At 36.1% G+C, this 13,744-nt stretch overlaps 1 protein-coding gene and 1 non-coding gene across 2 annotated transcripts in view; one reads left to right on the forward strand and one right to left on the reverse strand.

Moving 5' to 3' along the window:
- The window catches only part of LOC136027948 (E3 ubiquitin-protein ligase NRDP1-like), a 55,592-nt gene that overhangs the window by 13,189 nt on the left and 28,659 nt on the right, over positions 1–13,744 (reverse strand). The gene's annotated exons all lie outside the window — the stretch shown is intronic.
- On the forward strand, positions 4,385–4,456 carry Trnaw-cca (transfer RNA tryptophan (anticodon CCA)). The gene has a single exon. It is a non-coding gene; the product is annotated as a tRNA-Trp (tRNA).

Below are 13,744 nucleotides of genomic sequence, written 5' to 3' on the forward strand. Positions count from 1 at the left end.
CTTAAGTAGCATTATCAAATCACTTTGAACTCAAGAACGATTGAACAGCCATAAATCTGAAAATGGGGCATAGCTTTTTCACAACGGCTTCCTTTTTTTCTTTAGAAATGCCCCTTGGTGTCGAGTCAGGGTCTGGAATTTCCGTATAGTTGAATGACTTTTGCAGAAAGTCTGAAAGCAGCACTTCATCACTGTCAAAGCTGGTGCGGTAACACATATTTCTTGATCCTTTCCGGAATTCAGCTTCAACAATAGCATTCAGGTGAGGCAACTTCACCTTTTTTGTGCAGGCTCTCTTCTTTGAAGTCCAATTCCTGAAAGAGTTTGTCCATAGTGATAATATTAATTCCTTTCCTGGATCTATTAACACAAGTTAAAAGATCACCAAAGTCATGTATTGCCCATTTTTTCATTTTCATGTCGATGTTCCCGTGAATTCCGTGTGCTAATTTATGGGTATGTCCCTTTGTGAGGTATCTCAGAATAATACGCTCCGTCCCAAAAACTTGGTTCACTATTTGTACAAGGGCTGTGTATAAAACCCAGTTCTTGTTCTGGCCCGTACAATTGTCCATCCAGAATATGAATGACTTGACGTCTCTTTCACTTGTTGCACTGATCACTGAGAAGAGAGAGTCCACAATGCTCTCCGCTCCTCTACCTCGCAACGCTTCATACCATAGCACACAAAATGAGTTTTCTGACCCAAAAGATCCTGGATCTTTCGGGTGTACCATTGCAAATGTCTCGTTAAAGACTATCAAACGACTCAAGAAAATTGAGTTTTAATCCCGGGAACTCGGGATGCAAGATCACCTTTTGAAGGTCAACTGCATACACTCTTTTATCAGGACTGTCGTTTTCACTTGCATCTTCCTGATACTTGTGAGTAGCTTTCCTAGCCATGTCTATGTGCAGTAGCCATTCGTCTCTCCATGAGCTGTCTAGTTCCTTACCAGGCTCTTCATCATTTACTTCATCATCATTATTTCTCTCTGAATATCTCTCATATGTGGGGCAGGCATCAGACAGCGGCATTCTCAGGGATATGTTTATGGTTATTCGACTGAGATAGCAACGTCTGGATTCTTTTTCACAAAGTCATCAAACATAAACTGGATTGTCAGCGAAGAAGGCAAGTACTTCACATCCGGAGCAGTTTTTCTCCGGTAGTGGGGGGTACAGGGCTTAAAACTGTTGATATGTGAAGTGACTTTTTCTCTGATTTCCACCGAAATCTTGTGCTGAGGCGCTCTTTCTCCACGGTTTTCACAAACATTCTGACAAACAATGCCGCTTTTTATCTTTTTGCACAATTCAGTGATAAGTCCATCAGTTTTCAAGCCAAGAGTGATCATAAATGTTTTTTTGCACACTGGGATTTTTGTTGTGAGATGTTCCACAACCTTTGGAAGAAAATACAGCCTCGATTCATTTTTCTTGAATTTCTGTTCGGTGAATTCAACTGTTTGGCGGTTGACGGGGGCCAACCTTACACAACTTGCAAGCCACTTAAGCCTCGACTCATACTGCTCTTCCCAAAAGCTATTCCATATGGTAAAACGATTTCCTATGGTAAGCTCTTTGCAGTGCTTCCTACAAAACTGTCCACAGGGGGTTGAATCAATAAACGGATGTTTCCGCTTGTCTCGCGTCACCTATTCTTCTCCGCTTTTGGCTCTTTTTCGTCCAGGATGGGACCCAAGGCTAGGGACCATCGGTGTAACACTTGCTGCTTCACTGTTGTCACTAACATTAGGAAGACTTCCTAGCCTGTCGTTCTGTAGCTTCAATTACGGGCATTTCAGCAAGTGTGGTTGGCAAGTCAGCTGGTTCTGTATCTTGGTTTGTTATTACCATAGCTGGAGTTATCTCGTTAAATATCTCCACATCTATCTCGTCCAGAACAAGGGGCTGCATCAAATGGAAGTTTTCTGTGCTATCGCTAATACAAGTTTCCAGCTGTACTTGAGAGAATTCCGTTTCGTGAAATTCCAGTGTGTCTTCTACTTCTTCCATCACATGTGATAAGGCTGTACACTCAGCTTGAAGTTCTTGGTCCTTTTTTTTCTTTCTCTAATATACAAATAAATTTTAATAGATGAAACATTATCTAACTCTCCTTTTTTTAAATCCTCTTTCAACTTTGCTTCCTTGGTATTTATTGGATTTACACCAGTCATCGTACAGGTAGAACAGAACGCAAGAAAATAGTATCTTGAAGGTCGCAATTCCTATAAAGTAAGCTTAGATATGATTCAAGCACTAATCCTGTTGAAATCAATTAGTACAAACAAAGAAAATAAAAAAAATGGAAGGTGGTAATATGGAAGGCGCTAATATTGCAGAAGTTCCTGAAACTCCTACTGTCAGAGTTTTTGTTTCTTTTTTTGGGAAACAGCACAATTAAAAAATGATTTGACAGCCAATCTTCCGCCTACTGGTTTATTTCTATTTGTGTGTCTACTGTTTACAAAAACAACCCAGTATACCCAGCCAGTGCCAAAGCTGTACCTACTGACTCATATGATAGTAGCCATGACCTTAAAAAAAAGTCTCACCTTTTATCTTCCAGCTCATCCTGTTCTTTTGCTCTCTTTCTAGCGAGAGCTACCAGTAATTTTCCTCTCTCCATTCAGATCTAGTGCAAATAGGTGTTTTGGAGAAAAAGCAAATTTATAGTATGTATATACTAGGTAAAGCCCGAAAATAAAGCTCAGACCTTGTGTCTGATCTAGGTGAAATTCCACTAGGTGAGATCTATGAAACTAAACCTTGGATAAATATTCCGAGTTCACCATTGAATTACTCGTGGTCTGATTAGGTGGGTTCCACTCCTAACTCAAATTTGATTTTTTTTTGTGTAGATACTAGGTTTTGTCGGAGGACAGCCGATCTAACCAAAACACCAACTCTATGTATTAAATATTTAATTACAATATACTTACAACGTAGTTTTCCACCGAGCCAAAGCTAATTGTCTCCGAATACAGATAGCTAAACCGATTCTGTCAGATCTTGCAGGTCAAATCTTTGAGTGTGTTCTGAATAATGGACAAGTACCGTCCTTTTTATACTCTTACATAATTCAATAATTGCTTCTTGGGGAATTTACATTTTGAACCCTTAATGGGACCCCTAAAGGTAAAATAAACTAAAAGTTTGAAACAAGTTTCTAAAAAAAAACTGTCTAGTGAGACAAATTTGCCATTTGTGGCTGATTAAGGAATGATAATTTTTATTATCACTAGTCGTTATGTTAAAATACTATTTTGAAAACAGATTTACAGGAATTTTCGAACATGAACCCCTGAACCCCCCAAAAATGATGTCACAGCAACACTGGCGTTACTTTTAAGGAGTTTAATGACGTTACTTTTAAAATTTCTGCAAATTTGTTTTCATAATAACATTTACTATCTAGCTAGAATATAGTCAGCCGCAGCCGAAGTGTGGACGTCCCACACATGGTCCATCAAAATACTGCCATTGCCTACGTTGGGAACCACGGATGTAGACTAATGAAAATTACATTACCATTAGCAAAATATTTATATATTTATAGGAGCCCAGGAAAGGCAATGAGAGACCACGGGAATGCTCTGAGAATTGATTCTCAATTTAAATCTCAAACTCAAATCAAAGATACGAAAAAACCATGGGAATGGTAATGAGAGACCACGGGAAGCAAATATATCTATTTATATTAGCTGAATAAGCTAAGAATGAAATTTTTTTCTCAATAATCATTTTTTAAGACACATTTTTAAACTTTCGGTTGCTATAGGCTGTTTTAAACTCTTTTACCCATTTAAGGGTCCAAAATATAATTTGGTAAATATATGACTGTCCATATTATTGACTTACCAATAAAGTGAACATACCACTCGATGCCTTTTTTTATGCTCTTTACGAATATAATAATCGCTTCTATCGCAAATTCAAATTTAAGCACTTTTTGACCTAACCTTATTATAAATAATTTTGGCACTGAGAAAATGTAGAATTATTTTGTCGGAAAACGACCGATAAATCATACTTTAATTGAAAATTCGTCATTTTTAAGAGCTCAAAAAGTGCTAAAATATGAATTTTGCGATAGAAGCGATTATTTTCTTCGTAAAGAGCATAAAAAAGGTATTGAGTGGAATGTTCACTTTATTGGTAAGTCAATAAAATGGACAGTCATATATTTACCTATAATTTACCCAAGAAGCAATTATTGAATTATGAATTAGCATAAAAGACACAAAGTGATGTTTTCACTTTCATCCAAGCTAAATTGTGTATTCAACTGCAAATTTAACCATTGTACACGTGATAACAGTGTTTAGCATATAAAACAATGTTTAGCATATACTATTTTTTTATTCTTTTCTGACAAGACTTCGTGGCGCAACGGTAGCGCGTCTGACTCCAGATCAGAAGGTTGCGTGTTCAAATCACGTCGAGGTCAATTTTTTTTTAATTGATTCACGAATATAATATTGACTCGTCTTCTTCAGATCTGCTTTAGTATTTTCCCGTTCTCGACAAGCGAGATAGTTTATTTTATATTATCTTATTTGGATCCCCCCCTTAAAAAGGGGTTGGTATGCAAAACTATTGGGCATTCAAATAAAAAACTAAAATATTCACTGAATCACTAAGGGAAATGTGCTTTGATTCCGCAGTTTCACAAAATTAAGGCTAGATGAGTACCAGTTCTTATTCCTGCATTCAAATATCCAATTTCTGCATTGGGGTCATAGTATTAGGGGGGGGGGGCAAGAAGGGTTCATATCTGGATAGTCAGGGGGCATGGGCTATAAAATATTTTTTCCTCTAAATTATTGGGAGTACTTCCAGCCTATTCCCCCCCCCCAAATGACGGGGTCATGGGCCTTATGGGTCAAATGGATATATATATATATATATATATATATATATATATATATATATATATATATATATATATATATATATATATATATATATATTAGGCTAACATATAATATGTAACATATATATTCCAAGAATAATAGCAAGGATTTGGCTTCTCCATTGCTGCGTCTAGACTGCTGCGTATATATATATATATATATATATATATATATATATATATATATATATCATGAAAAGAGAAATCACCAATGCAACAGCACAAACACAAAAACATATAATTTTATTATTTATTATAATTTTATATTATATTATTATATTATATAATTTACATTTATATTATATTATAAATAATAATAAGTTTCATACCAACAAAAAGACCCATATGGCTAAAACTAACCAAACCTTTGGTTTTTACAAGCACACATTCATCATGATAAGACCTTCTGTGTTAAAGAGACTGTATAAAGTTTTTGTATACTCTCACTTTTAGTTTAGAACATTTGTAACATCCCTGGAGTACAAAAGGGGTGCAGGGTTATAGGGAGTTTTGACAAAAAGGGGAACAAGACTTGTCTCGAGCCTGCATCATATACTATGTGGACATCAAATACAAGATGTATGTTGCATCTGACATATTGACAAAAGAAGAGCAATGTAATTATGACTCCAAAGTAGCTAAATTTCAGGATAGTGAAGAGTTTATTTACACCTCCTCTCTTGAGCCATACTATGGAGTATGGCACAGAGAGGCTCTCTTGGCTCAGAGTATGGCTCTCTTGACCCATACTTCATACTATGGAGTATGGAGCCATACTATGAGTCATTGCAAAAAAACTACTACCCTGTTGCCAAAGAAGAGAATGGTAAAGTATGTTTCTGTTAGAGCTGTACCATTGTAGAATGAGCTGACAGAGAAGACAATCTAGGCTGCCACTTGAGAATAATTCAAAGTTTAAGGTGATATAGATTTGATTAGAAGCTGAATTGGGACTCAATCATCAAGTGAAATTGACACATTAGCACTAGGATACTATAGGTCACCATCACTTTATCTAGCTGGCACTGCAACTGAGGGTAGCCTACTGTGATTTTAAAAATATAAAAGTTGGATCAAAATATTATTACCTTCACTATCACTTACTAGCAAAAGGATTATAAATGATCTAAAATTGTGCATCACCCATATATATATAGAATATATGGTGAAAGAGACTATAATCAACAGAAATGACGGCTTGTAGACAGAGTTTGGTACTTGTGTATTACTCAGAACACACTCAATAAGTGAAGTTAGGTTCTTTCGTGAAACAAACTACGATGCAGGCACATTTTAATTAAAACCCAGCAATAAATGAAACGAACTACAGTAATAAATGGTATTCTACTGTCAGCAAAACACGTATTTACACACAAATGACTTTTTTCAAACATAGCCTATTGTTACACTTCCAGAAATGTTCCTTCTCGTAAGAGTATAAAGTCATGTTGTGTCCATTGGCGCACTGTTTTGTTGTGGGCAACAACCCCTTATCCTGGAAAAATATAATTGCCTCTTTTTCAGTCTTTGGCAAATCCCAAATCTTCAGTTCAAAATCCATGTTCAGACACTATCTCCTATCACTATGCATAGCAAACTAAATTATGTTCTGTCTTTGTGGCTATGAAACCGGATTCTCGCATCGTAGTTTGTTTCACGAAAGAACCTAAATTTACTTATTGAGTGTGTTCTGAATAATACACATGTACCCAGAGTTTTGCCAAGGATGAGTTATGAGGAACCATTTTAGGTAGTGGCGTAACTTCGTCATGATGGTAAATTCTGGGAGGGGTTGGGGTGAGTTAGAACCAATTTTCTCGAATTATATGAAAATGACAGTGAAAACTGAAAAATGAGCCAAATAGTACCATAGATACAACAAGAGCTAAGAGCTCATATGGCACTTGAGACGAGGCAAGAAGAGCTAAGAGCCAAGAGATCATATGGTATGAGCTCTAGCAAAATTCTATGAATCAATAGATTGATTTAAAAGGAAAATAAGAGGCTTAATGCCGGTAAGGATTTAAAATAAGAACTCTGAATCACGATGTCCTTCTAAATATCAAAATTCATTAAGATCCGATCCCTCACTCGTATGTTATAAATACCTAATTTTTTCTAATTTTTCCTCTCCCTTTAGCCCCTCAGATGTTCGACTCTGGGAAAACTACTTTATCAACTCAATTTGTGCAGCTCCCTGACACGCCTACCCATTTTCATCGTCCTAGGACGTCCAGAAGCACCAAACTCGCCAAATCACTGAACACCTCCCCTCAACTCAACCAAAGAGAGCGAATCCAGTACGGTTCCGTCAGTCACATATCAAGGACATCTGCTTATTCTATCCACCAAGCTTCATCCCGATTCCTCCACTCCAAGTGTTTTCCAAGATTTCCCCCTCCAACTCCCCCCAATGTCAAAAGATCTGGCCGGGATTTGAAATAAGAGCTCTGAGACATGAATTCATTCTAAATGTCAAATTTCATTAAGATCCGATCACCTATTCGTAAAATAAAAATACCCCAATTTTCACGTTTTCCAAGAATTCCTGTTTCCCCATCCAACTCCCCCCAAAGCAACAGGATCTGGTCGGAATTTAAAATTAGAGCTTTAAAGCGCAAGACCCTTCTAAATATCAAATTTCTTTAAGATCTAGTCACCCTTTCGTAAGTTACAAATACCTCAATTTTCAAAACTACCCCCCCCCCCAACTCCACCAAAGACAGCAGATCCGGTCCGATTATGTCAGTCACGTGTCTTAGACAGGTTTTTTTTTCTTCCCATCCAGTTTCATCCTGATATCACCGCTTTAAGTATTTTCTAAGATTTCTGGTTCCCCTCAACTGCCCCCCCAATTAGGCTGGATCCGGTTGAGAATTAAAATAAGAGATCTGGTCACTTCTAAATATGAAGTTTCATGAAGATCCGATCACACATTCGTAAGTTAAAAATACGTCATTTTTTCTAATTTTTCAGAATTAACTCCCCCCCCCCAATAGAGTGGATCCATTCCAATTATGTAAATCACGTATCTAAGAATTCTGCTTATTTTTCCAACCAAGTTTTATCCCGATCCCTCCAATCTAAGCGTTTTCCATGATTTTAGGTTCCACCACTCCAAACTCCCCCCCCCCAATGTCACCAGATCCGGTCAGGACTTAAAATAAGAGCTTTGAGACACGATATCCTTCTAAATATCAAATTTCATTGAGATCCGATCACCCGTTCGTAAGTTAAAAATACCTCATTTTTTCTAATTTTTCAGAGTTAACCCCCCCCCCCTGCAACTACCCCAAAAAGAGCGGATCCGTTCAGGTTATGACAATCATGTATCTAGGACTTGTGCTTATTTTTACCACCAAGTTTCATCCCGATCCCTCCACTCTAAGCGTTTTCCAAGTTTTAGGTTCCCCCCTCCCAACTCCTCCCCCCATGTCACCAGATCCGGTCGGGATTTAAAATAAGAGCTCTGAGACACGATATCCTTCTAAATATCAAATTTCATTGAGATCCGATAACCCGTTCGTAAGTTAAAAATACTTCATTTTTTCTAATTCTTCAGAATTAACCCCCCCCCCAACTACCCCAAAGAGAGCGGATTCGTTACGGTTATGCCAATCATGTATCTAGGACTTGTGCTTATTTTTCCCACCAAGTTTCATCCCGATCCCTCCACTCCAAGTGTTTTCCAAGATTTTAGGTTTCCTCTTCCAACTCCCCCTGTCACCAGATCCGGTCAAGATTTAAAATAAGAGCTCTGAGACACGATATCCTTCTAAATATCAAATTTCATTGAGATTCAATCACCCGTTCGTAAGTTAAAAATACCTCATTTTTTCTATTTTTTCATAATTAACCCCCCCCCCCAGCTACCCCAAAGAGAGCGGATCCATTCCGGTTATCTCAATCATGTATCTAGGACTTGTGCTTATTTTTCCACCAAGTTTCATTCCGATCCTTCTACTCTAAGTGTTTTCCAACTTTTAGGTTTTCCCCTCCCAACTCTCCCCCCCCCCAATGTCACCAGATCCGGTCGGGATTTAAAATAAGAGCTCTGAGACACGATATCCTTCTAAATATCAAATTCCATTGAGATCCGATCACCCAATCGTAAGTAAAAATACCTCATTTTTTCTAATTTTTCAGAGTTTACCCCCCCCCCCCAACTACCCCAAACAGAGCAGATCCGATCAAGTTATGTCAATCATGTAACTAAGACTTGCGCTTATTTTTCCCACCAAGTTTCATCCCGATCCCTCCATTCGAAGTGTCTTCCAAGTTTTAGGTTTCCCCCTCCCAACTCCCCCCTTAATGTCACCAGATCTGTTCAGGATTTAAAACAAGAGCTCTGAGACACGATATCCTTCTAAATATCAAATTTCATTGAGATCCGACCACCCGTTCGTAAGTTAAAAATACTTCAATTTTTCTATTTTTTCCAAATTAACGGGCCCCCCACTCCCCCCCAGATGGTCAAATCGGGAAAACGATTATTTCTAATTTAATCTGGTCCGGTCCCTGATACGCCTGCCAAATTTCATCGTCCTAGCTTACCTGGAAGTGCCTAAAGTAGCAAAACCGGGACCGACAGACCAACAGAATTTGAGATTGCTATATGCCACTTGGTTAATACCAAGTGCCATAAAAATAGGCTATACTAAAGAAAACTAACCCGGTTTCTGGATGCTTGAATTATGCAGGATTATCTTAGTTTTGACAAGATTATTGAAGAAACAAGATTTCATCACGAGGGGAGGGGGCAAAATTGAGTCTAGAAGGACCAGTTACCCCTCCCCCTGCCAATAGCAAATTACGCATCTGATTTTAGGTATGTTCAAGGAGACCGCAATCAAAAATAGTAATTTCCAAAAAATTCACAGTAATCCACTGTCAAAACTTTTGAGATTTTGTCGTTGGTTTTACAATCTCGCTCGAAAATCTTCTCAAACAAAATTCTTAGTTTGACAAATCTAGTGATAATCTAGTTGACTAATCTAGTGATATCACTAGTGATAATCCAGATTATGGGATTATGGAAAACCGGATAAGGCAATCGAAATTGTAGTGGAAAACGTAATAATTACAATCCGGACTGTCAACCGAGGATTCAGACTGTCACGGAAAAAAGCCTCGATTCTGTGCTCAGTCCCTAGCTAGACCCTAAAATCTGACTCACTCTATTAAGGTAGTGTTTATATATAGACAGCTGAGGCAATTTTTCTCGTTAAATTAAAGAAAAATTTGCTCTATGACGAATAAACACAAAAATACTAATAATCGACAAAACTACTGAATCAAAAGAAAATCAAAAGCTGAAGACGAGCACAAGTTACCTGTCAGTTAAGAAAGCTATTCATGGTTACCCCCCTTTCAAGACAACCTTGCATGAAAATAACAATAATAGTAACCAAAAATTCAAAGACGCATTTCCAAAAAAAACTGTCAATTGAGGATGAATGCATACGTAAACAAGTTAGTGGGAATTCAAAAAAGGGCCTGAAGCCCCCCCCCCTTAAAAAAATCGCGTCGGATCAAGAAGAAAACTGCAGCACTGAAATCAACATAGTAGAAAACCACTTTTAGAACATTTACAGTCCCCCATATTTAGCAACAAGGATTTTTCATATATTGAAGAAGATGAACAAATAAACGTTCAAATGGGGATGTCCATTTATTAGACAGTAGAAATAGATACAAAGTCTGGATATTTCGATCACATGTACAGCAATTGTCATCAGCAGATATATTGAAGCATTAAAATTAAAACTAACATATTTATACAGAAATCTGTATAAATAATTCTGAAATAATTCTTCATAAATATGAAAGGTAAATTTCTCGTTAAACTCTAGTTAAATTTTTCTCGTTAAATTAAAGAAAAAGTTGCTCTGTGAAGAATAAAAACAGAACTATTAATAATCGACAAAACTACTGAATAAAGAAAAAATTAAAAGCTGAAGACGAGCATAAGTTAACCTGTCAGCTAAGAAAGCTAATAGGGGAGTTACCCCCCTTTCAAGACAACCTTGCACGAAAATAACAATAATAGTAACCGAAAATTCAAAGACGCGTTTCCAAAAAAACTGTCAATTGAGGATGAATTCATTTGAAACTGATTCAGGAATGTTTTTATGATATAAGTTCGTTAGTTAAACAAGTTTATGGGAATTCAAAAAATGCCCTGACCCCTCCCCCTCATAAAAAAATCGCGTCGGATCGAAGAAATAATTGCAGAACTGAGATCTACGTAGTCGAAAACCTCTTTTAGAATATCCACAGTCCCCCATATTTAGCAACAAGGATATCACTTTTTATATACCGAGGAACTACAACCATATTTTGCAACAAGCATGCCCATGGCCCGGAAACACTTGCATTTCATGAGAGCAGGAATAGCTGCACCTTAATACAGAAAAAACACGCCCCATAGTAGCCAAAACCTTAAAAACACTGTCTCGTAAGAAAAACTTGTCGTGAATGTTGATTCAGGAATAATAGCTATTATTTAGATAGTATTAGTAAAAATATTATCGCGGAAATAAATTTCTGAGAATTGAGAATTTTCTCAATTCTCATGAATTTCTCATGAAATTTCTGAGGATTGATCAATTTCTTGAGAATTTTCTGAGAACTGGAAACGCTGAGATGTCTGCCTTTTTTTGCCTTATTGCTCCAGTTCTAATAGGGTACTAGAACATCGTAGAGAGCTGTTGAAGGTCGTTTGATAGCTAACACTCTTATTTAAGCGCTTTGTATACTTTCGTCATGACAAAATCATCCTAAAACGTCTTAAGGGAACCAAATTGCAATTTTAGTGACATTTCTGGGGTTTAAAGGCTTGAAACCATTAATCATTTACCCCTGAAATTTAAATGATAGAAAACTATTAAACTGCTGTTAAAAGTACCTATCTTGGCAACTTAAAGCACCACCAAGCCCCCCCCGTTGCCAGCAGAGCAGCGTAAGCTCCTTCTGTCTCCAAAGCTATTTAAAGCTTCTTTCTTTACATCTCCTCTTAAGTAGTTCCAATCTCCTATAAGTCCTTTATTAAGACCTCTCCCAACCCTTTACGAACAATCAGCTTTTTGGGGGCAAAAAGGACGATCTTAAGCAATCTCTCATTTTTTGCTCCCTCCGTTCAGTTATCGGATAAATAATGGCAATAATTTTAATAAATAATTTTTGTAAATAATTAATAAAATTTATTTAATAATTTTATTTAATTTTAATTTTAATTTAATTAATTTAATTTAAATTTTAATTAAATTAAAAATTAATTAAAATTTATTAATTAAAATTAATTAAATTAATTTTAAATTAAATATTAATTTTAATTTAATTTTATTTTTAATAGTTAATTATTTAATAAATAATTTTAATTTAATTTTTAATAAATAAAAAATAAATAATTTAATAATAATTAATTATTTAATGTGAGATAGAGTGAGAAGTGTGATGACATCCGTTTCTTCTAAGTTTGTTTGTTTGTACCATTTGTATTGTCGCCCGGCTTTCGAGCCAGTCTCCCTACCGGGGATGTTATGTGAATAGTTTTAAATATGTATAGTCAAAGAAAAATAAAGAACTTGAACTCATTTTTCGTTAGCAGAACGGGTAAAATTATAGCAGTTCATATAACTGACTTACCAATAAAGTAAACATACCAATCGATGCCTTTTTTATGCTCTTTAAGATTATAATCAACGCTTCTACCGTAAATTCAAATTTAAACACTTTTTGAGCTCTTAAAAATGAGGGATTTTTAAAAAAAATAATGACAGTTCATATAACTGGCTTACCAATAAAGTGAACATACCACTCGATGCCTTTTTTATGTTCTTTACAAATATAATAATCGCTTCTACCGCAAATCCAAATTTAAAGACTTTTTGAGCTCTTAAAACTGACAAATTCTCAATTAAAGTATGACTTATCGCTTATTTTCCACAAAATAATACTGCGCTTTCTCAGCGCCATCTTTTCCGTCGTTTTCGAAAAAATAATGCTACATTTTCTCAGTGCTAAAATTATTTATAATAAGGTTAGTTTAGGTTAGGTTAAAAAGTGCTTAAATTTGAATTTACGGTAGAAACGATTATTATATTTGTAAAGACCATAAAAAAGACATCGAGTCGTATGATCACTTTATTGGTAAGCCAGTTATATGAACTGCTATAATTTTACCACAGTACGTGTTCTAACCATCTCAACCTTTCTGTCATTATAGCCCTAGAAAGTACGATAGAACCACATTTTCCGTACAACTTGCTGTTCGAAATATCAGTCAGAAACATAACCAAAACAATCGGAACAATTCCTCTGAAAAAAACATCTAATAAACGCTCCTCCGTCTTTGGTAGAGCACAGGTTTCAGAGCCATACTGAACCCCTGTCATTAACATAGCTTCCGATATTCTAATCTTGACTCGCAGACTTATTTTCTAATTCATATTTTCTAAAAGACATATTTTCTAATTCTTCTAAAACTATTCGACTGTGAAAATACACCTTGAGCCTTGGCTATTCTACCACATCCGCCATCTTTACTAATACTCCTGCCCAGGTAAGTGCAGCCATCTACTTGATTAATCTTCTTGTTACCCAGCAATCTTCAAATTCATTTATTCCCAGTTTAAGTTTTCATAATATTAATTTTCAAAGGTATTCCAGCAACATGAGCTCTCAAAATATCCTTTATTTTGCTAATCTTTTCATTTATAATGATCAAATCATCAGTATCAGTATCAGTATCAGATCATCAGTATCATCAGATCATCAGTATGTAATCGCTTTAAGAGCTTTAATTACATGTTTGATTTTAAG

This window comes from Artemia franciscana, chromosome 6 (genome assembly GCF_032884065.1).
Source record: "Artemia franciscana chromosome 6, ASM3288406v1, whole genome shotgun sequence".
NCBI classification, from domain to species: Eukaryota; Metazoa; Arthropoda; class Branchiopoda; order Anostraca; family Artemiidae; genus Artemia; species Artemia franciscana.